The sequence below is a fragment of the Hippichthys cyanospilos genome, chromosome 1 (assembly GCF_059441005.1).
Source record: "Hippichthys cyanospilos isolate Australia breed blue-spotted pipefish chromosome 1, RoL_Hcya_1.0, whole genome shotgun sequence".
Classification (NCBI taxonomy): Eukaryota; Metazoa; Chordata; class Actinopteri; order Syngnathiformes; family Syngnathidae; genus Hippichthys; species Hippichthys cyanospilos.
Window position 1 is genome coordinate 17183589 of NC_142369.1, and position 24591 is coordinate 17208179.

A 24591-nucleotide genomic window follows, 5' to 3' on the forward strand; every position below is an offset into this window, starting at 1 on the left:
AACTTTAACATTGGGATTATGTTTCCTTTTTTCTCACCGTTTTGCCATGGATGATTTTTTTTTGTCATCCTATGTTGTGACCAGCAATGAAAGGATATCATAAATGTATTTGATGAAAAGTTGGAGACAAGAAGCAAAGGGGTGCATGTGGATTATTGCAGAAGATTAGGAAGTGTGTTGTTATCTTTGGTTATCTAGCTGTATGAGTGTTCTGCTCGTCATAAAGCTAGATAACCGAAAGTAAAAACCACTTCCAGATTCATCGAAGACATTCACCGTTTATTATTTTCCTCTCAATTTTCCTGAACTTGACATATGTAGAATTCTATATATTTCATCAAATTGTCATTTGCTGATAACTTTGTGATGTATGAAGTCTTCTATATACAGTGTACTACTGTATGCACACACCAAACTTTCTCATAGATCAGCTATCCGTGGTTAATATTCATTCCTGCTGGTTAGATTATACAGGGGAGAATTTAGGTCCAAATAGTGACATTTAGTGTGCATGTGTATTTCGACATGTTCTAGTCAGGCCGGGAAACGGCGCTGGCATCCCAAAAAAAGAACCTAATAATTAGGATGTATGGGAGGGCTGACAGAAAGTGCAGAGTTGAGGGTTAGGAGGGATAGGGGTCTGGGGGTGTGCGGAGGAGGGTGGTGGCAGAAGTGGGGGAGAGTGGCTGTGTTTTTTTTTTTTTTGGGGGGGGGGGGGGGGGGGGTCGGGCGAGCTTAATTGATTCCGTTAACCGCAGTGCAGGAGATGTGAACGGCTGGACGATCCCATTCCCACGCTCACTGGGGGCAAGTGGCAATGCCATGACCAGGCCCAATACGACAGGGCTGTGGGCTTGGATTGTGAGGGGGGGGGGTAAATGCAGGGGGAGTTGTCATGAAAAGATGTCAAGTGCACCCTACTCATCTGCATCCCCAAAGAAAGAGGGGAACGTGGAGTAGACTAACGGTCTTTGAGCGCCTCATGTCTGTGCCAGTTGTATGCATAATGACATGGCAATTATCTTAGTTATAGTCTTAGTGATTTTGAAAGGATTGTGCTGCATACGGCCCCACTTCATCAAACTGCACTTAGCCACATAGGCATTTAGGTACACTATGTAGCTTGAATGGGCTGACGTGCATTGTTGGAATTGCAACTTGGTCTTTTGGGGGCCAACTAATTTCAGGCACATCATGATGTGTTGTGCATATTATGTACAGTACATCCGCACATTCAAATGCGAGTCAATATAGAGCTATAAAAATAATCATCATTTGATTCACATACAATGACAATGCACAATATTGATGGTTTTTTAAAAATATATTTTTTCTCATTTGTAACGAAACAAGGTGACTAAACACTTCATAGGAGAGATTTGGTCCCTTCAGAGATCATGACACCGTTGAACTAACTTCTTTTCTCAGTCATTGTTGGCTCATATATCTGTGGACATCTTACATAGATGTACAATGGCAAGTTGTCATAGAGATTGAATTATAACTAGGCTAACACACTTTTTCAAGACTCAATTTTGATTCCTCCAACAACCTGAGTCTTTGTATGGTACAAGTGCATCATATTTAGCCTTAAAAACATTTAATCAATTTTCTGAATTAAATCTTCACTGACATGTTTGTATACCATCCCCAAAAGTCTTTGAAAAAAAGTTAATTGTTCGCCTGAGGAAGTTGGCCTGAGCAGTTACAAGTAAACACGTGTTAACATCACTGGTTAAGGTCAAGCATAGCTTTATGAAAGGGACTAGTGTTTAAATTGTGTGCAAGTGTGTGTGTGTGTGTGTGTTTGTTGGGTAGTGGAAGTTGTAATTGTCCCTCTACATGTCAGCCCACTGCTAGCTAGAGCACTTGTATTCTCGCTGTATGTGGCATGCAAATGCATTCTCCTTCACAATACTGAAATGATTTCACTTTATTATCAGACAACAACAAAAAAAAAAAACAACAACAAAAAACACCAACATTGCATGCTGTGTGTACTGCATATTTAATTTAAAGCCAGTAAAAATTCTGGAATCATCCCCGTTGTCAAGAAATTAATTGAATGGTGAGGTCTGTTGCTACCAGGAGGGAGCAGCATCCTGTCTAACACACTTGGATGATCAGACTTGCTCTGCATCCTTCGAGTATCTTTCATCAATTAGTCTCACTTGTTTTTTTAAACTCAAACTTTTTTCCTATTTATAAACCTTCTTCTAAATTTTCGAATAAAATGTTTTCATTGTTTTCTCACTAAAAGCATGCTACATATATACGAATCCTTCTGCTTTGCTGGATATGCCCTGCATTGTTTGCCTATATTTATGAATTTGGCTAACATGCTTCTCCATGTCGCCCTTTCCCATTCAGATCATTGCACTCATTAACTTTCACAAGATTTGAGTGGTAAAAAAAAACCACGGTGACCACGGAAGGTGTTTTTAATTTTCATCCACCAGAAAATCAGCGTGTTTTACATTCAAAGCTTGTATGTGCTCACTCTGCATTGTGAACACAAGCAGCTTTGACATAATGTGGAACAGCCTTGGTTGAGTTCTTTCACTGAGAATATGAATAGCCGATATCTGGCTGATGGCTTGTTACTTATTATGGGATCCCTTTGCAATGTTTTTGTATTTTTTTTTTTTAAGTTGGCATGGAAGGAAAAGTTTCTTTGACAAAAACTTTCAAAAATATAATCTTAATTTTGACGCAGCCATTCAGATCAACTTTTTTGCAATTTTGCCTACATTTGCCTGTCGGTCTACATACAGGGTTAGCTGACCCAGGGCTCTTTAGAGAATGAATCTTCATCCCGTTGATGAAAGGGAACAATAGCCGTGTCTCGTTCAGCAACGTCTGTCTGTCTGGCCTTAAGCTTGGTCTCTCTCGCTGGCTTTCTATCTATCTGCGTGTGAAGCCCGTGTGTGTCTGCGCGTGTGTGCGTGTGTGTGTCTCCTGGACATGAACTTGAACTTGAGACAGGCAGCCAGACACCATCTGTGCACCAGGGCTAATGAATTCAGTGCATTCATGGCTGCAGAGCGAGCCTAGGCCACCACCACCCATTGATGAGCAGATGACCCCTATAGTCTGAGTTAGCTCTTCATCACTAATAGAATTCAACAATAGCAGCTGCTAGTAAGGGGGCTTTACTTTGCCTGTCTGGTGGAGGAAAAAAAGGGTAAGTGCATGTCTAGTGGCAGAACTTTGCCCATGTCCGCATGCGCTTCCTGTTCATCTTTGTCATTTTGCAAAACTCGTTGTCATGCTTCCTTCTTCTATCAGCCATATGCAGCGACTCCAAGCACTATTAAAAGCACTGGCCTGCTCTTTTATTGGAAGCGCCATCTTGAATTTACAGCCCTAATAATTGAACGGCCTGCTTGCTTCCCCTCGAAAAAGGCTAGTAAGTGAATGAGGCATAAACCTTAAACAAGCCAGGCACAACGTGAATTCCGGCAGGCCCTCCTCATCCTCCTTGTCTTCCTCCAGCTCAGGCGTCTGTCACAATCACAGTCGCGCATACGCATGCGTACACACAATGAGGCTTTTCCCTCTGGTTGGTGTCGCCACGGCAACGGTAGGTGAGATCACCGTGCGCATGGCAGCATCAGCCCCTGCCAATGCAGGCCAGGTTCCTGGTCTGTGTGCGTGTATGTGCGTTGAATGTTGTCGGCATCCAACCGGAATGCCATCTCCTCCCCATTGTCTGAATGGGGAGACACATTTGTCATATTTACCTATTATCTTCGGCTTTTGCAATAAGTTAAGGCCTTGACATTCTCAGCTTCTTGTCCTATACAGTACTCACACAAAAGGCATCTCATGGTTTCACTACCAATAGAAATGGCTCTGACTGACTGCTCACATTGTCGTATGCGGGTGTCATACTTTGCAATAATCCAGTGAGGAATGCTGCCGTGTTCGGGCCCTTTTTAATGACATCATGCATGGCCACTTGAGCGTCTTGTTGCAAGCAGCGGGCATGCTGTGCTCTGCCATGCCGGACGAACCTCCCCTCCTGATGATTGCATGGCTGTGCGTGGCAGACGTATTAGTCTTTGCATCTCTTTATTGCCAAAGATCTATTTCACACTTATTTGCATGTCATTAGGTTGAATTTTTGCGTGGTGGAATATTCGCAAAATGAACCGACTAAACTCTCTTCCGACAAAATCATCTCAATTTAGGAGGTGTACAATAATTTAAATGAATGAAAGTTAAAATGTCTGATTTAGTTTTCAAAGCTCAAGCCTCAGGTATTTTTTTTTATAATCGGAGTAGTGTCCTTATGAGACATAGTAAATGCTGTCATCCTGACTATCTACAACAATGGCAGAGGAAAATTCCTTTTTTTTTTTAACTAATCCACACTCTATCATACTTCACTCTATGCAGAAAAAAAGGTTTTAAGAATGAAAAAGTACAGAACATACTGTATTGCATTTAGGTCAGATTAACAGAACAATTTTTTTGAATCAAAATTAAACCATAAATATTTATTACTCACATTATTCTAATATTTATTCTCTAATTTTATGGTTTCTGTATGTTGATTAGATACATTTCTATGCATTGTGTTACTTGTTATTGCGATGTGTGGATGTTGGAAAACAAAGGTCAATCACACCCTGAAGTGGATACTGATTGGCTGTCGTTGTGTTTGGCATAACCTGATAGGCTCCTTTTGTCGGTGGGAGGGAGAAAACGGAAGAGTATGCGACAATTGGTCAATTTAACTTAAAAAACAATTCAAATGGCACCACAAAAGAAGCTCGAGTTTAGCCTATCACATAAATGCAAAACACCCACCTGTGACTGCAGCCATAGCTAACGACAGCAACAAAGATGTTATTGTTGCAAGCCATAGCAAAGCTCTTTGTATGTATGAGCAAGTTTGTGAAGGACAGGATGGAAGTTTTTTTTTTTTTTAATTATTTTTTAAACGTTAAACGTTAAAAGTTATTGTGTTTATTTTTTGCCAAAATGATCTTGAAGGATGAAAGGGACTAAGAAAAAAAGTGTGGTAAACCTGCAAAAGATAAATACAAAAAAAAAAAAAAAAAAAAAAAAAATATATATATATATATATATATATATATATATATATATATATATATATATATATATATATATATATATATATATATATATATATATATATATATATATATATATATAGTATATATATACTATATATATATATATATATATATATATATATATATATATATATATATATATATATATATATATATATATATATATATATATATATATATAGATATATATATATATATATATATATACTATGTTTTGTTTAAAGGTTCAACTTAAAAGAGAGAGGAAAAAAAAACAGTTATCCCGTCATTAAAAAAAAGGTCAAAATTAAAATCCGTAGAGAGGAGCCACAATAACCAAACTGCAGTACAGCGTGGAAAACTATATTGATCTTTTGATCTGCCACAATAACACAATGCTAAATAGTGCAGTTCAGTTTAAAAATCAATTAGATGAATTATATAAAGATCTTAATTAATCCCTCATTTTTTAAAATCTCTTGAGGCCCCTATATCAAGTAGCATTTCACTAGTCTCTTTTCAAAATAAATCTAGTAAATGTCTTCATTATCTTGACTAGTCAGGGCATTAGACTCACACCATACAATTAATAAAACACAATATAAAACGGTCTAAAACTCTGCCTATACTGACTGGTACTGAAAAAAAAACGGGGTGCATAAAAAAAGTGGTGCACAATCGCATCGTGTGCATAAAAATGCTATTTTTACCCTTAGCTCTAAAGCTGGCTGCCATGCATGGCTTCTTGGATGTCTGTGCTCCACTGACTTTTGATTATGCAAATACTATGGCGTATAAATAAATTAGTATAATTGCGCCATGAAATGTGCTTTCAATCGTCCTTGCAGATGAAAGGGTGTAAATAATATATTTTGTGTCGCTGCATTATTCATCCTCGACTAATTGCAAAACAGTAGCGCATACGTTTTCCAAACGCTTTTTAGTGAATGCTCTCACCATGCTCTATGCATGCCTACAATTGATATGTGAGAATTTGTAAATCGTTGAATATCAGGATTCAACATTTGGAAATGTGGATAAAAAAAAAAAAAAAACGAGGTGAAAAACGTTAAGCCTTGTTTGTATTGCATCTTGGTTGACGAAGGGCTCTGACAGAAGCATAATAAATGCTGCACTGACACAAGTGAAAAGGCGCTGTCTGTGAAGCATGGGATATAGAGGCCTGGTTACATTTGGCATGCAGCAAAGCATTTGAAAAATATATGATGGTGTTCACCATTTAAATTATACGGGTGCTTGGACTGGAGGGCCAGTAGCAGTGCTTATAGAATAGTGAGCAGGAGTTGCTACGCTCGCATTAGCATCTGGCCCTTTTATGTAAATTTGATGAGAGAGGAGTCATGCATATACGCCCGGGCAGGGATGTACTCGCCTTAATATCCTTATTAGAGAGCTGTGAATTAAATATTTATAACGCAGGGCTCGGGGTTGGGATAGAAGGGGGCCTGTCCTGTGTTGTCGTGCAGAGTCGACTGGAGGAAGGAAGCAATGGGAACTGTGAAGGAGGAGCTTGGCTTTCTCTACGCGCCGCCTCAAGGTGCCACCATCTTAAGGCGTTTGGCACTAGCACTCGCAAAGAGGCTAGACCTAAAATGTCCGCTGGCTTAACCACGCGCTTGCATACACATTCGGGCGTACACATTTCCTATTGACAGTGAGGCGGAGGCCTGAAAAGTCGCATATTCAATTACGGCGGTCGGCCGTTATGCACGCTGAGCATTTCATTTGCATGGATAAATGTCCCCGATTACTGTCACCTGCAAGATGCCAGCGTTTCGCGTACACGCCATTTATTAGCCACGGCTTGCTATGCTAAGCACTCTTTCCGTGGGATTTGAAGGAGCCGGTTCATTTCTTTCTCAAACAGATATTTTCCAGGTTTATTTTATCAGGCCAAAATGCGCAAAGCAGGCTATGATTAGTGAAAACAATTCAGCTTTCAATTAGAACGGTATGTACTGTGTGCGTGTGTGTGTGTATGTGTGTATGTTTTTACCAATATGTATTTTCATGAAAAATAAATTCTCTATGTTATAAAGGAGGAAACTATCGAGCAAAGAAAACAATAGAGCAACATTATTATAAAAACATGTAAACCACTCACCCTTTTACTCTGCAACACACATATACACACACACACACACACACACACACACACACACACAAAACACATGCACAGAGGCCGACCTCCCCTATCTGTTAATTATCATAAAAGTGCTTGCTTTGGCACAACGCACACACACAAGCATACATAGAAATGGCACAAACACATTGTTGAGCGAGATACAGCCCCAGCATTAGCATTTTCTTTCATCTTGAAGTGCTCCTAAGGCAACGTATGAAGAAGAATATGCAGGAAATTATTCTACATGAATTGCGCCTTTTATGCAGTCACACACATGCACATAAACACAAGGCCTATATATATATATATATATATATATATATATATATATATATATATATATATATATATATATATATATATATATATATATATATATATATATATATATATATATATATATATATATATATATATATATATATATATATTTAGATATAGATAGATACATATAGATATAGATTTTATTTTATTTTTTTCATAGGATTGAAGCTTTCCGTTAATGTCACCTTTTCTTTAGACCTTTGCATAGATGATTGAGTGAATCGCAGTGTATGATCGCGTGCGCATGTTGTCATGTTTTGCATGCACATTATTAGTGTGACCCCCTCTCCGCCACTGCCACCACCACCACCACCACCACCATAATGATGAGTGGTACAGGCGTGCTGCCAACAGAGACAATAATTAAACGGCTGCTTGTTTTTTGAGCCTAGCGCTTGCTAATGGATTGTTACTAGGACGGAAATGAGACTGGCAGCACAGGAGGGGGGGAGGGGTGTCAAAGCAGACCTAGACTTAGATGAGTAATGAAGGACTGGAGGCCACCTTCCATTTAAATAATAATAGTCTCTGCAGGTGTTTATACTTAGTTTAGATTCCAATTCTATATGTTTAGGAGACATTAACAATAACATGGCTGCAAATTTCACAGTTTGCATCATCGCGCTGGTGATTTCTCGGAGTCGTCGACTGACTCGACAGAGGGCCAGTCGGCACCACCTCAATAGATAACACTGGCTAAGCAGTGAATAAGGTGCACAAAAGGAGGAACGCTGCGAGATGGGATGAAACATGTCATACAAGCCGCAAAGAGAACAAATGGAGAAAAATTTCAGGGGAGGGAAGGGCGTGAGTGCAGAATGGTGCCCCCAAAACGATGCCGTAGGGCTACACACAAACACACACACACACACACACACATACGCACGCACACTGAGAGGTCGGCCCATAAGTAGAACATTCCGCTGGGGCCGTTTCAGATAAAGATGTCTGTCTGTTCGTCTCATCACAATTTGCAATTTACTTGTTGAGATGTTTGTATTTGAGGATCTAAAACATCAATAAAGTATAATTCAACCAAAGTGTATATAGTGTTATTGTTATGTGTGTGCGTGTGTGAATGTGTGTGTGCATAATATTACAGGCGCTTCAAATTAACACAAGGGAAGTCACAAATACATTATTTTCTGCACGTAATTGCTAAATCAACATCAAAACATAAATACATTATAAAATCCCTACAAATAGTATTTTACCAAAAATAAAAAATACCAAATAGACATGGTAAAGATTTTTTTTCAATGACTGCTAGCCACATCTACACTCAATCTGACTATACAAAAATTATTGTCAATCTGCATCGACATAACCATGTTGGCACACTGGCCGGAAGTCTTTTTTTTTTTTTTTTTTTTTCGTATTGCTGTGCCACTCCTGTAATCTACAAAATGTAGTGGACAAGCCAGGATGTTAGTGTTAACCTTAGCATGTGTTTACATAGCATTAGTAAAAGTTTGTAAAATGATGAAGGTACATATATCACAATGCTAAGGCAATTATATAACATGAGGTGGGTTAGCATTTAGCATTGCTTCTTTTGTTTCCGCCATCTCTATTTTTTTGTGACTACAATAAAGATTGATCATGGGCTAAATGTGCAATTAGGTCAAAAAATAGGTCATATGGACAAAGTTGTACCTTTATTGTTTTGAAACTCCAAATCCTTCTACATCACATCTTCCAATTACCTTAAAAACAATATGACCATTTGCACCTTGTTGCAAAAATTGAATCCCTTTAAAAATCCTATTGTTTCTTTGCTGCAGTGATGAAGAAATGTAGCTGCAGAAGACACAATACGGCAGGAGGACAATGACGTGATGTATGGGATTTTCTTTTCACCGTACCTGCCTGAGGTAAGACAAAACTGTAAACTCAATGACTGTATGCTTTGATTATGTTCCCAAATTGTAAATGTTGACAGTACTGAAGAAACATTTAAACAAATCATAATTATCTGGTTAACTAGTTTATAGGACTGCTCATAATAGGACATTACATTCCCCCTGTAGAGTTCACACAAAAAAGCACAATGACACAACTATAACAGTGAAAATATTTGTGTATACCTAATGAGGAAAAGCGGTTCTAGAAAGGAATGAGTGAATTCCCATTTTTTGTCACTTTTGAGAGTCGCATTTACACATACACACGATCATCACAGTAGTAACACACACGCACCAATACAATTGTGCAGAAGTAATTTAAAAACATTTCTTCCGGCTGTGGAAGTCCATGCGGTAACACTAATTGCTCTCATTTATGTCCCGTGGAGGACGTACTTGGTTTTCAATTAGGTGAGTCCGTCATTATCACAAGTTAAATTTGATGCTTCTGATGAGAGACAAATCACTTTAATAAGTCCACCTGGTCAGACAAGAAATGTTCATTCACTCGTAGCGATGGCTAATGTCATTGCATTTTTGAATTGAACCTTTGAGAAGTCTAGATTGTGTTCAAGTGAAATTAGTCATGGGCTATGATCAAAACAACAAAGTAAGAAACCGGGTCACTCACAGGTCATAATATCAGGTACAGTTTAAATTATTACAACACAAGAGCTGTATCAAAAATTTTTGCACCAAGAGTTTGAAATATATACAATAGTTGAGAGGTACTAAATCAATAGTAATGATATAGTGTATAACTCCACTGCATATTGATGCCATGTTTATCTTCAAAATCAACATTAACAAGCCAAGTATGTCAGATTTTTTTTTTTTAACACTTTCATCCATCTGGTAATCTAAAGTTGATATTCCTCCAGAAAAGAGTTAGTTTGTCAACATGGACGGGCCTCAGTGTGATGGACAAGACGTCCTTTTCACATATATTGAAAATATTGTTGAATTCCAGAATTCCAAAGACATTGATAGGACTAGAACAAGGGTCTGTTGGAGACAAATCCATTCATCGATATTACAGTATTTGACTTGTATAAGCAAAAATTGGCCTGTATTTGTTGTTGTTTGTTTTTTTAATTCAGGCTAGATCATTATAGTTATGTTGGTTATTTGTAACCGTTGAAACTATTTTTACCTGCATAAACATTGTTGAAGCAAGTATTCAAAAAGGTAATATAATCTGAGACGCAATTAAAAAAAAAGACATTAATTTAAGTCACACAAAAACATGTGCACCTAGTAGACATTTTTCTTTCCCTAAATAATTGCTAACCATTACCATCATTATCAAAGGACCAGGATATTTATTTAATATTTGCTACTATTTGTGGTAAGATAAACAACATCAGAGAACAAATAAAGCCAGCATGTAGTAGACCTTAATGGTCAGAACCCAAGTACAGAATAGGTCTTAGTACAACCCAAATCTTATATCCATAATGACGACTATTAAGTCATTCTAAAAGCTAATAAATGCAATGCAAAAAAACCCTGCATATTTATGAAAACACACAACAGCAAATTTTTGGTATAAATGTCTTAGTTCTCCTATTTCTATGTCAGGTAAGTCCATCTTTCATGCTTCAGCCATGAACATGCTGCCAACACTTTTGCCTCTTAGCTATAACACAATGTCAATTTACATGTGGAGAAAGTTGCACAAACGCACCCACATCCATCCCCTCCACCCATCCTATTCACTATATTTGTGATTTTTCAATGAGCTTACAAGTGTAGTTTTAGTGAAAAATGCTCAATTAAAGCAGACACAAACAGCAGTTAAAAAAACACTCTTAAAATCCAAGCAGGCGACTGTCTAAAAACGCAGGGGGTTTTCTTGTGCATCACCACATAAATAGAACAAAGGATATGCACATTGTGAAATCATGCAAATGAATGCAAATCACGCGCAGCAAACAATAGCGAAGGGGGAGGAGTTTGTACATGCAGAGGAAGATGCCAGCGACTTTGTACACAAAGTGTAGGACAAATCTGCTTTATGTGTAAAGAACATTGCCAATATAATTCCCAAACGTCTCCAATATTTAAATAATCTACAATTTTCACTCTGTTATTCACTATGTAGCTGTGAACTCCTAGATGCAGAAAATGCTTGAATATTAAAGCTGCCTCTATTGTGTGTGCAATGTGCACGTTAGGATGATGCAATATGTTGAGAGCACCACCCAAGTAAAATACGGAGCACAAAAGCGATGCAAATAAAAATCTTGATTTTTACAGTCAATCATTCAAGTGAAAAATTGCTTGTATTTTTTATTTTTCTTTGACTGGCATCTTGTCTCTTTCTATGAATATTTACTGAAAAAAACAAACCTATTTTCAGCTATTCATAATGAGCAGAGGCTATTTGTCCCAAATAGCCTAAATGTCCCAACATTTATTATTAATAATACACCTTCATTCTTGTGAGTCTTACAACATGTCTTACAACAAGAGAGTTTCATTAGAAATGTCTTATGTGTTGATATTGTAGATCAATTCTATAATTTGCCTATTTATCTCAAATGGATATAATATCAAGCTTAAAATTAAAGAAATGCAGTCTTCAGCTTCATATCTACACAAACATTCGCTGAGGTTTAGATAACCACATCTATCTATTTTTGCCAGCTCAACCACAGACATATACAGTATGTAAGCAGACACAATATGGTTGCTGGGTAAATCAGGGGGTGCGGTCACAGAGAAGACGTTGGCAATCGTGCATTATGATGTTAACATTCCCGCATGTCTAATAGGGTGGATATTGCCACAGAAGCCGAATGCTCTGTGCACCCGCTGCGTGTTGACCGTGCACATGAGGTGTAAACTGTAGCACTCCATAATGATGCATTAATTGCGGCCTGCGCCATTCGTCAGTGTTTGGGCTCCTTGCCGAGGCTACTGAAAGGCCCAGGATGCGATCGTTAATCTTATCGGATTATGCATGACCACGCCATGCAGTATTTTCAAATCAGATAGCATTAAATTGTAAACACACCTCGAGATGAGGGAGAGTAGAAGCAGCAGGTTTTGCTTCTCTCAATGTTAAGTTAACCGATTTACAGCATCTTCAGCCTCACTAATTGTGTGAAGGCTGCATAAAAATATTATCCTGCGTAATTTTTTTTTGTTATTTCACCCTTTTTTGGTTATTCAACATCTACATTTCTCAAAAAATTCGAACAGCTCAAAATTTCACATATTTTACTAATTCAGACATTTTGGGGCAAAACAGTCGAGATTCAAAGTATGCCCAGGTCTCCCAGAATTCCACATTTTGCCCATTCAAATTAGTTAAGCACACAGGCAACTTTTTCTTTGAAGAGTTCCTTGTCTTCCTACTTCACTGATTACACATTGATTACACTTATGTCATCAAATACAATGTCAACAATTAACCATAGTTCCGACAAACAATGCATTGTCTATAGTTGATTTGGTTTTTGTGTGGCCTAATTAAAGGTAAAATTGCAAGAGCCGGCCCCACACGCATAGACTGCTCGTCTTCTATTTGCTTTTCCAACCTGTCTCTTAATAGAAAGGCACCAAGACGAATGGGGAGGGGAAGTGGATATGAAAATGGAGCGAATGCAGGAATCATAAAAGATGGAAACAAAGGGGCACAGACAGCATACACCGAGAGGGACAGGCAAAAGATGAAGCTCATTTTCTGTGGGCACCCAGTGGCGTCTGCATTGCAGATCGCTAAAATCCCCCCGAATGCGTCCATGGTCTTTGGAGGGGGGGGGGGGGACATGCTGTCTCTGCTTTGATACACTTTGTTTTCCCTCCCTCACCTCCCCCACTGAAATATATTTTCTGTCTGCATCAAATGTCAAGTTAATTTCCTGGGTGCTATGAGCGATATGTCCTCCACTTCGGTGTGTGTAGCAGGGTGCCGAGCGTGCCCACTGTGTGTGTGTGTATGCTGGACAGGGGCATGGCAAAGTGAGAGATGAGGGTTGCTGAGGGTAGCTTCAGTACAGTATCTATAAATTGGCTCTCTGTGAAGGGCTGGAAAAGTGTGTTGACCGTGCACATGCATTGATATATTCATGTGTGTGAGTGTGATGGTGTGTAAAAATATGATCCAATTATTAATAGATGCTTTTGTCAGTGTTCTTATTCCCATCTGCCTGTCCTTATTGTGCATTCATATGTTCAGCTGCTTTAAAGGTTCATCTGAATTGAATCCCTCACACACACACATTCAGACACAGACGTACATATACACACATACAAATTAATGCTTCGCAATTCAATACACTGTCTAGAGCAAAAAAGTGTCTAGAGTAAGTCACAACTGTGCAGTGGAGGGAGCTTTTACCATTAACTAAGCTGGAGTTTTTAGTCACGAACAATATCTAATCAGCAAAGCTTTTTACATGCAAACACGTATGTTTTTATTTTCTAACCCTAACCCATTTTCTCAAAATTAAACCACTCTGCTTGGCAACTGATGTCGTTCAGGACTTCCCCCTCCCCTATTACAGGATGCGTAAATTCTAAAATTTGTTCACTGCCCATATCAGGCGCTCATTTGCTTGACCTTCAGATCTGTATCATGAAAGCATATATATATATATATATATATATATATATATATATATATATATATATATATATATATATATATATATATATATATATATATATATATATATATATATATATATATATATATATATATATATATTTGTGTGTGTGTGTGTGTGTGCGTGTGCGTGTGCGTGTGTGTGTGTGCGTGTGTGTGTGTGCTTTAGATAAAAAACATTGCATTGATTCATTTCTACATTCACTTGTAAATGTATATAAAAGCAAACTGTGTTGTAATGTGTAATGTGTAAAAAGCCTTATTGCAAAGGCAAGGAATATGCATTTGTCACTCATCTTTATGCTGATGTATGCTTCTGTCTCACATACGTCACATCCCATAACCCAGAAAAATTACACCGGTCCCACCTAATTGCGCATATTCATGATGCTGCTTTGCATAGAGTTGCTAGCATATTTCCACCAGAAGACCTCAACCGCTGAGGGATGCAGCTGAGTGAAAGAGCTGTCAATCCACTGATTCACTACGTCTCCGCCACAAGCATCCGTTTGATAACTCTCCCTCCATGCCTCCATCTTCTTTTTTTTTTTTTTTTTACTGCTTTTATATGATCTGAGGCCATCAAGCAAGCGAGTTTCCTCTTATTTCTTGCAGTCTGTCATACTGCCACTGCCTGCAGCTTGTTCAATTCTTGTGGGGATTTTAAATATATATAAAAAAAAAAATAGCTGCATCCAAGATCACCAAGGTCATTTGGCTGTGTACAGATGGACACGATATTGTAATGATCAATAACAATCCATAGAGACCATTATGTTTCGTTAAATGATTTCAGACTAAGTTTTTGAATTGTAAGAACTGCACCAGGGAGCTTTAAGGAACAAATTCGCCTCTCAGTGTAACACACTGCCATTACAATAATAAACCTGTTAAATTAATACCCCTTTGAAGGTGTCCATTAACGGTGAGCATTAGTATGTGTAAAGGCAGGATTTTTTTTTTTTTTAATGTGTTCACCTCTTCTGGTCTGCAGTCAATGAGTGTGGATCCGTTATCTTCGGTTTATGTTGTTTTGCTATATTACTGGCATCTTTAGCAGAACCATCAATTTGCTGATTTTTGTATTTTTTCACAAGTCTATACAACTGGTTACTCAACCTTTGCGGTTGTTTTTACTTTTTACGGACCATGTAGAATTAAGTTAAAATGGTCTCTCTGTCCAATAGGCAGTGGTGACACTATGCAAATAGATAGATATGCATAATACATAAAGGATGTGATTTTAATTGCAGACAAGGTGCTTAAAGTGACTGATGGAGAGTTGTCCCTCTGGCTCATTGTCGCTACTGTGAAAAGGACTTAATCAGACTTGGCCCAGCTGTAATGAAGGTGCTCTTTCGAGCTATGTTGATGCATGGGTAAACAGGGATTGTTTCTGCGCTGGGTTTTCAAACATGGCCAACAATGCTGCCATTGTCCCGCCAGTTCTCATTAGGACGAGCATCACAGGGGCACTGAAGGGAGGTGGGTGAAAATGGGGCAAAAAGGGGAGTATGTGCGTGTGTGTGTGTGTGTGTGTGTGTGTGTAGCTGGCAGGAGAAAAGGATGTAATACAAGGTGTTGAACAAGGAAGGATATTGGAAAAAGGCAAGATAATTTAACATGATCTGTCTGTGTATACGTCCACCCTTTGTCCCTCATTGTTTCTGCATTTTTTCTGGCATTTGCCAGTCATGCCACCTTTACATCACCTTCTTCAACCCTATGCAGAAGAGAGGGGCAACGTGAGGAAGAAAAAGAGGCCAGGGTGGGGGCGAGCCAACGAGTGCGCAAGCGAGGGAGGTGGGGGGGCAAGAAACAAGACAAAAGGAAAAGATTTCCCTGCTTCTTGGCTTAATGAATGGCAAAGAATGCTCACAATAGAATACATTAACCTTGCGTTAGTTGAATCAATCAATTAGCAAAAAAAAAAAAACTGTTGCAAGTCTTTTAAATGTGTTTATTGGTTCTGCCTAATTCGTAGTTAAATTGTGTAACCCAGTGAAGCATCTCTCCTCGCCACCTTTCCCACATTTATGCCGGCGGCAACAACAATTGTGTAGTGATCAACTCAACGTTTGTCAGCATGTATAAAGAACATGAGTGAGGCAAAATTAATCTGCTACAGTATTGTTTGTGAATTTTGCTTGACTGTAAGCAAAATTTTATCAATTTGTTAGTGTATTGTAGAAGCGTTAATGTGTTGTTGCAAATAATTTGATTACCTTACTGATCCACGTCAAAGAGGTAAAATATTGATAACGATATGATCAGATTATCCCTATAGAATTGTGAACTGTGATCACAATAATAAATCAATGACTATCTGACAGTGTGAATGAGAACAAAATTTTGTTTTGTTAGCTTATACGGTATATATTTCAACACTTGTGTATTGAATGGTGTCCAGTGTATATCTTTCCTCATTCAGTCTGTTAATTCTTACTGTGAAAATGCCCCCTTGGCGATTTACATGGCATTTGGATTAACTTTTTTTATTCATTTTCTTCCATGTTGTCTCCTTTTTTTATGTGTCATCGAGAAAAACAGCTCCATATAATGGCACCAATCTACAATATATTGTGATTAAGGCATGCGCTGCTTGTGCCTAAACACATTAAGGAACAAAATGATTCTTGTGTGTTGGCAATGTAAGGACCACAATGTGTGTGTTGCTGTGATTCAAGGTAATGCTTGGTAGAACTTAACCCTTAAGGTGCCAGAGTTGTTTCAATAAAATATTCAGTGTTTGTAGAACTGTTTTAAAAAACATTACTTGGAGCAAACATGGAAGTTAAATTAGGTATTATTCAGCGGTCTAAAAATGGCGAAACGGCAACGACGTTCAAGTGCAATGTTCCGTTTTTGGGTTTTGTTTATGTAATGAAAGTAACTGATGAGGTCGACCCTGCCTCCCCGCTGCCATTCTTACCGTCACGGCAAGTCCGCAAGGCTTGTAACTGAATGACTTCAGAGTGCGCCCCAGGGCGAAAATGGCCGTTGTGCTGTTTCCGGTTGAACTGGGCAAGAACAAAGTTTATCCGACGAAACGGGGGCAAATAGGGGCAGAACAATAATACAATACTTTACAGTACAGTACGTATAGAGTAATCTGTTTATTTCATTTATTTATTTATGTTTTTTATTTGCTATGTTGTTCCGACTTACACTTATATTCGGATATTCAGGTTACGCCGCGTCCTAAAAACGGCTGTGTGTGACTTTTCTTTTTTACCCCAAAATATAAAACATCTCACACACATTGCCCAGAACCTGATTCTAAATAGAATTACAGTATATTGCCAAAGTAGCAATTTTGCACCAAGTCATTTTTTCTTCTAATAAAATGCCAATTATTGCGATGAAAAGTCCTTTTGTTCTTGATACAAAAAAAAACAACAACAATAGTACAAATTTGCCACACTGTTAGTTTTACCTGCACAGGTGAGCTTTGATTGGTGGAAATTTAGATGAGTGTTGAAAATGTGTGCAGATGTTTTGAGGTGTATGTTCATGATTATTATTCACAAATCATTTAGCATTCAAACAAAAGTGATAATGTAATGCAAGGATGTAACCCTGTTTCAAAATCAGCCATATCATTAATGTCTGATCAGAGTTCCTGTACAAGTTGGTGACTAAACTTGTCTGTCAATGTGTATTTGTCTTCTCACATGTGAGTTTGCGTTCCCAATTCAATGTGCGAATCACACCATCCACTATGAAACATGTAGCTAGACAATTCCAGGTAAAGCTGCACAAGAAGTCCATATGTGGATTTGTGGACAACATGCAATGAAAAGCCACTTCAACATAACGCAGAATGAATGGAAGACACATCCCTATGTACATTCAAGGGAACTGTAGAGTCTATTTGATGTTCAAGTGCATTGAGAGATGTGCTTTGCTGCTGTTCAAAGTGCCTCAAATGGTTGCTAGGTCGTATTTTGACCTTTCAAAAAATGATGATAAGCCACAATTTCCGTATAGTCTGCGCTTGTTGTCCTGTAGTACGGATTATAGGTGTTTATATGTTTTGAACCTTACTGCTGCAAGTGCAAAAGACTGGTAATGGGCACTTTGCAGGTTGGGGTTTTCATTTCAGACTCGTAAGGAACACACATAATTGCTTCTCTTTGGCAGAAGACTGTAGGGCTAATCTTGAGAAAATACAGTACATTATGCTACCACAACATTCCACCACAAAGGTCTACCAATATGAGATCAATACAAGCGGTTGTGTTGTTCATAATAATGCTAACTGCAATAATGCATTTGTGATGGACATGATCACATATTGATTATCACTTTTTTCAAACTACAGTCTAAATGATCCTCTAATACTTAGGCTTACTAAAATGTACTGTTTCGGCTGACTGACTGTGGTTCTGACATCACTTCATCTTTGGCTAAAATCCCGCTAATCTTTCAAGAGGAAAATGCTTTTCTGCCAAGCAGTTCAAATTTAAGTTGTAGTTGCTGGAGCCCCAAGTTCAATTCCAGGTCGCTCTGGCCTTCCTGTGTGGAGTTTGCATGTTCTCCCCGAGCCAGCGTGGGTTCCCTCTGGGCACTCTGGCTTCCTCCCTCACCCCTCAAAAATACATGGATGGCAGGTGTATTGGGCTCGCTAAATTGTCCTTATGTGTGATTGTATGCATGACTGGTTGCTCGTCCTTATGTGCCCTGCTGGCAGCCAGATCTTCTTTAGGTGACTTTCAACAGATATTCTTTACATTAACATATCCTCAATGGACACTTTATTAGGAACAGCTTAACAGCATAATGAGCTACAGTACAATAGAACTTCATAGAACCTAAAACAAACAACCTTTGCAAATAGCTACAAAGACTAGTTTGTCTCTCAGTTGATCCGGTTCATGTAAGATGGGTGTTTGGATAGATTTATGTCAGTGATCAATCAACTCTTACTTCCATTCTAGGCAGCATAACGACAAATCATAACGACAAAATGGCAGGATCAACATTACCAGTGGTGGTTGCAGCCATGCATTGTGTACTTCGTTGTCCAGCATTTTTTTTTATATAACAAATAAATTATATTTATCTGGGGATAGGTAGTAACTTAAGACCACCATGTTTTTAATTTAGCTCAGGCGTGTGTAAATGTAGCATAAGATACAACCTTAAAATAAAAATTCTTCAAAATATCTCGGCATGCAAAATTGTGCTGCCCCTGAAAACGTCAACGGTTTCAACCCAATTTGAGTGCATACACACAAATACACATCCAAACACACATGCAGTATACTGACCAGCCCTGGGATATAAGAACACTGAAGGTTCAAGGTCATTTCAAGTATTCAACCACCTGGGGCGTCCCATTGTCAAGGCACCACATCCTTTTTCTCTCAAATGTACCTACAGGCTGTGGCAGGCACAACACATTGTAGGTAGGCGGGCATTCAATACACCACATCCCACTACCTCTCTCGTCTGCAGCAGTACACTGTCTGTCAGGTGTGACATAGGCAAATAGCTGCAGGTGGTAACCTTCTATAAACACACTGTCTTTTAGTTATTACACAAATATTGTCAGGTTGCCATTATGTAGTTTTTTTTAATATACCATTGTGTCCGCTTTATTCACTGGAGATTGTCCCGCACTGTTAACCTTTTACTTGACAGTACTCTTGTTGGCATTGAATGAGTGCTTATTTTGCTTTCTACTTAGGGAAGAATTAGACTGTATAGAAATAGTAGAGAGGCATTTTTTGTGAGAACCACAGTAAAGGTGAGGCAGAGCAGGAAGGAGGGGGAGAAGGCTTAAAGGGAGTAGCAGCAGTGGGTGTGATTAGCTCCTTTGTTGGAGGTCTGTTGAGCTTCATTGGCTGCAGAGAATAGCTTCCTAATGAAGCCAGCCAAGCTTGGACCAAACTTTGTGCTGAAGACAAACTAAGTTATGGTGGTCCGGCGGGGCGCTGGAGGCGAGACAACTGATATTCAACGCCAGGACATATGGTCACCCCCAAATAGAAGCCTACGCAAGCCACTTTCTCATCTTTTGGCTCATTTGTGAGTCTCTGCATTTGTGCACTCGGAAATATTTATATTGCTGGCTTGTTCCAACTTTTTCCGTTTCTGTTAACCCAATGTAACACAAAGACAGAACACCGGAATGAAAGAAGAGCATAGTGACTGAAAGTAGCATCTACTTTCTGTCACCATGCTCTGCTGTTGATGCTGAGGAGATGTGACACAAGTGAGAGGGCTGCAGGCTTTGTCTGTTCAGATGACCCCAAAACAGAATCCTTAGTGACGTGTTCTGCAAGAGCGAAGCAACTGAGTAAATGATACCAACCTGACCGCGGCAATGATGCTGTATTTTTCATCACAGATTGTGACATTGACAAGGTCATAAAATAAACATGTGTGTTTTGTGGTTGTGTGCGGCAAAAAAAAGCCTAATTGTGGTTTGAGGCTAATTGTTTGGGTCAGGGTGGGAGCGTGGGGGACGGGCGGCTCCCGTGTCTAACCAGCGAAGCACTCGGTAACTGAGCCGGCGAGGGGGAGAATGGGCCCACTCCAAGGCCACACAGCAGGCTTGAGCAACACTTACTTCTACCGGTCAAACTGTCAGCCAGAACAACTTCATTGTGCCCAAAATTGGAGTTGAAAGCAGGGCAGAGACTCGGGAGGAGAGGGAAGCGGGGGGGTAGAAGTGAGGAAGAGTGAGCGAAGGATGCAGAGACAGAAGACCGAAGCGAGAGGGGGTCTGTGGGAAATCGTGGGACTGGAAAAGGGGGAGTCCTGGAGAAGGTGCAAGCTATTTTCGGTGAGAAGATTTCCCAGGAGTTTGACATAAAAGAAAAAGAAGTTACTTAAATGTAGGATTTTCCAAACATTCTCAAGTCAAGACCCAAACTAACGTCATTCTTTTCTGGAGCCCAACTTTATATTTACAGTGTTTTGACTCAACACTGTTTTACAGTGTGGATAAATTAATATTGTGCTTGTGAAATATGATTTAAGCTTTTTAATTTGATCCATTTTTCCTCTTGAAAATGACATCACAATTGCTCGGGGCTCAGGTAACAGCCAATCACGGCTCACCTGTTTTCTGAGTCGAGTCACTAGAAATTTGCTCCGCTAAACTGATCCAATTTTGGGTTCCTCAGCTTGGGTAAGTAAGGAGAATCCAAATTAAATGTACGTTTTCTCGATCATAAAAGGTACCAGTTTGCTTCCAAGCTATAAAAGTCAAATGTAAATGGTACAAAAAAGTGCCTTTGACATAGACACAATATTAGTCCTACAAAGGTAAAATAATGTCACTCAGTTTTATCAGAGACTTTTCGCATAATCCTCTTGGGAAAGTCTGACACAAAACCAATCCGGAAAAGTCAGAAATGCTTCACATCACCATTGTCTTCCACGTCGCTTTTCTCTTCGTCCCCTTCAAATTCATGTTTCCACTTTTGACAACTGTATGGCAAAGATTGAAGAAGTTTACTTTGTAAAACTGAGTTTCAGGCGATAAGGAAAGTCTTCTGCTTCTCAGTGCACGAGTGTGGGCGAAGGTGTGTGTAGGTGTGTGTGTGCGTATGCGTGTTAATGCGTGTGTGTGTGTGCAAGCGTGCACGTGTCTGTGTGCAGTCTTTTCCTGCCAGCTGGTAGTATGTGAATGTTAGTGAAAGTTTGTGAGTGTGCACGCACGCACGCACTTAAGCAAGCATGCACATTCACACACACACACGCACGCACACACACAAACACACGTTTGATCCAGAGAAAGCCCTGCAGCTCCCAGAGACCTAACAAAAGGCCTCCTCTATCCATTGTATGAGCTGTGTGTTTCCCAGGAGAACCCAGCCACAGCCGGAGAAGAGCCCAAGATCGCTTTCCCCTAACATAGCTGCTTTTTCTTTCTATGGTCCGGCACAACACTCTCAAAAGAAGCGGCCTTAGTATTTTGACGTCCAAGATGCTGATTTTGGGAGCAGGAGAGAGCGGGGGAGAGAGGAAGAAAAAGTGAGAGTGAGCGTCTTGACAGATGAACAGACGTGCCAGACAGACAGAGAGCAGACGTTCCCAGTGCACTCTTGTGAAAAGGAATATTCAGGGTGTTCTTTGCCATTTTATTTGCACTCTAGTCAGCTCCCTTGTCGACTTTGTTCATGGATGTACATTCGCTCGTGGGTGGGAAGAAATATTTCCTCCTCGTCCTGACAAGCTCACCCAGTAACTGCATATTAATTTCTATGCTGAACTACTGAACCAGACCGGAGCAAATTGCCAGTCACCGCTTCATTAGCAAAGTATTTGAAAGTTAGCAGAAAGTATCTGTCTGCAGTGCTCCACCAGATCCAACAACCTCGGCTTTCTTGCAATTAGGTATTTTTATAACTAATAGACTGCAGTGATTCAGATTTTATTTGACCGGTGTACAAATAAGCTTGTCTGAATATTTATAGAGATGTTTATGGAGTCATTTTCGTAGCACAGCCTACCCTACGTTTTCTGTATGTTTGTGTGTGTGCTCTGGCATACGGTTCGCCACTGCTTCCGTTGACAAATAGTGACACTGATTAAGCCCTGCACTTTATCTCTAGCAACAAATGTGTTTAAAATTTGTTAAAGGGATCAAGACAAATATTCAGAGAAAATCAGGTTATTTGCATTTCTGCATTTGGCAGACGGAGATAAAAACTTTGCAACCTCAGGTATACAGTATTTTTTTAATGAGCGATTTTAGGTAGTTGTGTGATTTATAACAGTGAATGAGAAATTGGATGTGAACAATGCTAATCAGACAGCTAGAGAAATTATGGCATTTTAAGGAGTGTGTAGCCAATCTAAGCAGTTGATGAGCCATTCTTTTTTCAATGTAAAAACAACATAGATCAGGCTGCCAAAAACACAAAATGGCTTATAAATGTATGAATGAATATTGTTGCTGGTTGGTTCTAAGTAAATCACTAGGATAGACTTTAACTTATTCACTGCCATTGACGGCTATTGACGTACAAGATACAGTGAATGAGTTGATTTTCTACCCGTCCTTATATAGTATGTTGTTGGTGTATAACCAAATAATGTAAATGCATTACTTGCAGGAAATAAATAATCCTGCAATTTTGCAGATGGACATTTACTGTAACTCAATCACTGTTAAATGACCAATGTCCAAGATCCATTTTTTACTGGTCTGGCAGTTAATGAGTTAATATGAAAATAAAATTGATATTTAAATCTGACAAATTGGAAATTTTATCAACCTGCCAATTTAATAGAAAACATGTGTCATCTTTTGTCATTACTTATTGGGTTTTGACTGATGGCGATTATAGCATTTGACTTTCCTCTGAGATATGGGTGAAGAGGCCCAATGGTAATGTATTGAATCAAAACAGTTGGCTGGTGTGCACTAAATTGCAACAATGACAATCAGTCGAGGTCAGCTCAAGCTACACTTGTGTTTATCATTCAAAAAGTAAAAAATCAGAAACATGCTATTCCACGTGAAAACAAACAGCCCTATACACACACTACGCTACCAACATAAAGCGTTTTTGAAGGCATTAGTGACATGTAAAGATATGAATTTTATATATCGTTGTTATTGGACTGTTTCCATGAAAGATCCATAATCTGGGACTGAGCACTGATTGCTATGACGTTATCGCAGGCCCAAGGAGCTGTGTTGTGACAGCTACGTAGCAGCATCTCCTGGCTTTTCAATTGCAAGTTATGGTGAAGTCGTAATAAGAGTTGAGTTTGATGGCGCCTGGGAGGTTCTTGAACTCGCTTGAGTCATAGAAGCAAGTATCTGAAAACAAACATGCTAGGCTGAAACCATCTAATCTCTCCATCACCATTATCGTCTAAGATATCACCATACACCCCTTCATACCCGCATCCGTACACCCTCTGAACCAGATTTTCCTCCCTCTTGCTCTGTAATGGGGATGAGAGTGAATGTAAGCCATTGTTGTGGTGTAACTGAACTCTACAGAAAGTTGTTTGATCTTGTTTTGGCCCATATTTTTTTTTTTAACCACCACATCAGCTGACAGGGTAAGATACACACCACTCTACTTTCGCTCGTCAGATGATTGTAAAAATAATCTATAAAATAAAATAAATTGCCACAACTTTGTGTGCTTTCACAGTGCAACATGGCATCCTGTATTCTGGATTTACCATAAGCATGTGATTCTACACCATAGCGACTAACGACTCCACAGTTGCGTTTTGGTTTAGGTTTTGAAATTCCCTAGACAAAGATGTCCTCGTGTTTACAGATGAGTGAATTTCTGACTACGAATGGATGAATGAGTTTTGTTTGGAGGCAAGTGCAGCAAAGTCTATATTATAGACTAGTTATAGACTCTATAACAAAATAGATATACTTTATATCAAAGATATAATTGAGGAATCATTGCTTAACTTGAGTATTATCAAAAAATTATCTAAAAAATCTGAGGTTGTTCACATCTTTGTCCTGGCGTGGCAGAACGCCTTGAATGTAATACGAATCCTGGCTATATTCCAGTTTTG

The 24591-nt window shown here is 39.1% G+C and overlaps 1 long non-coding RNA gene across 1 annotated transcript in view; it reads left to right on the plus strand.

Moving 5' to 3' along the window:
• The window catches only part of LOC148429459 (uncharacterized), a 35922-nt gene that overhangs the window by 2743 nt on the left and 8588 nt on the right, over window positions 1-24591 (plus strand). The window contains exon 2 of the long non-coding RNA XR_015866873.1: window positions 9339-9428. This is a non-coding gene — a long non-coding RNA (uncharacterized LOC148429459). The remainder of the gene's footprint in view (window positions 1-9338; window positions 9429-24591) is intronic.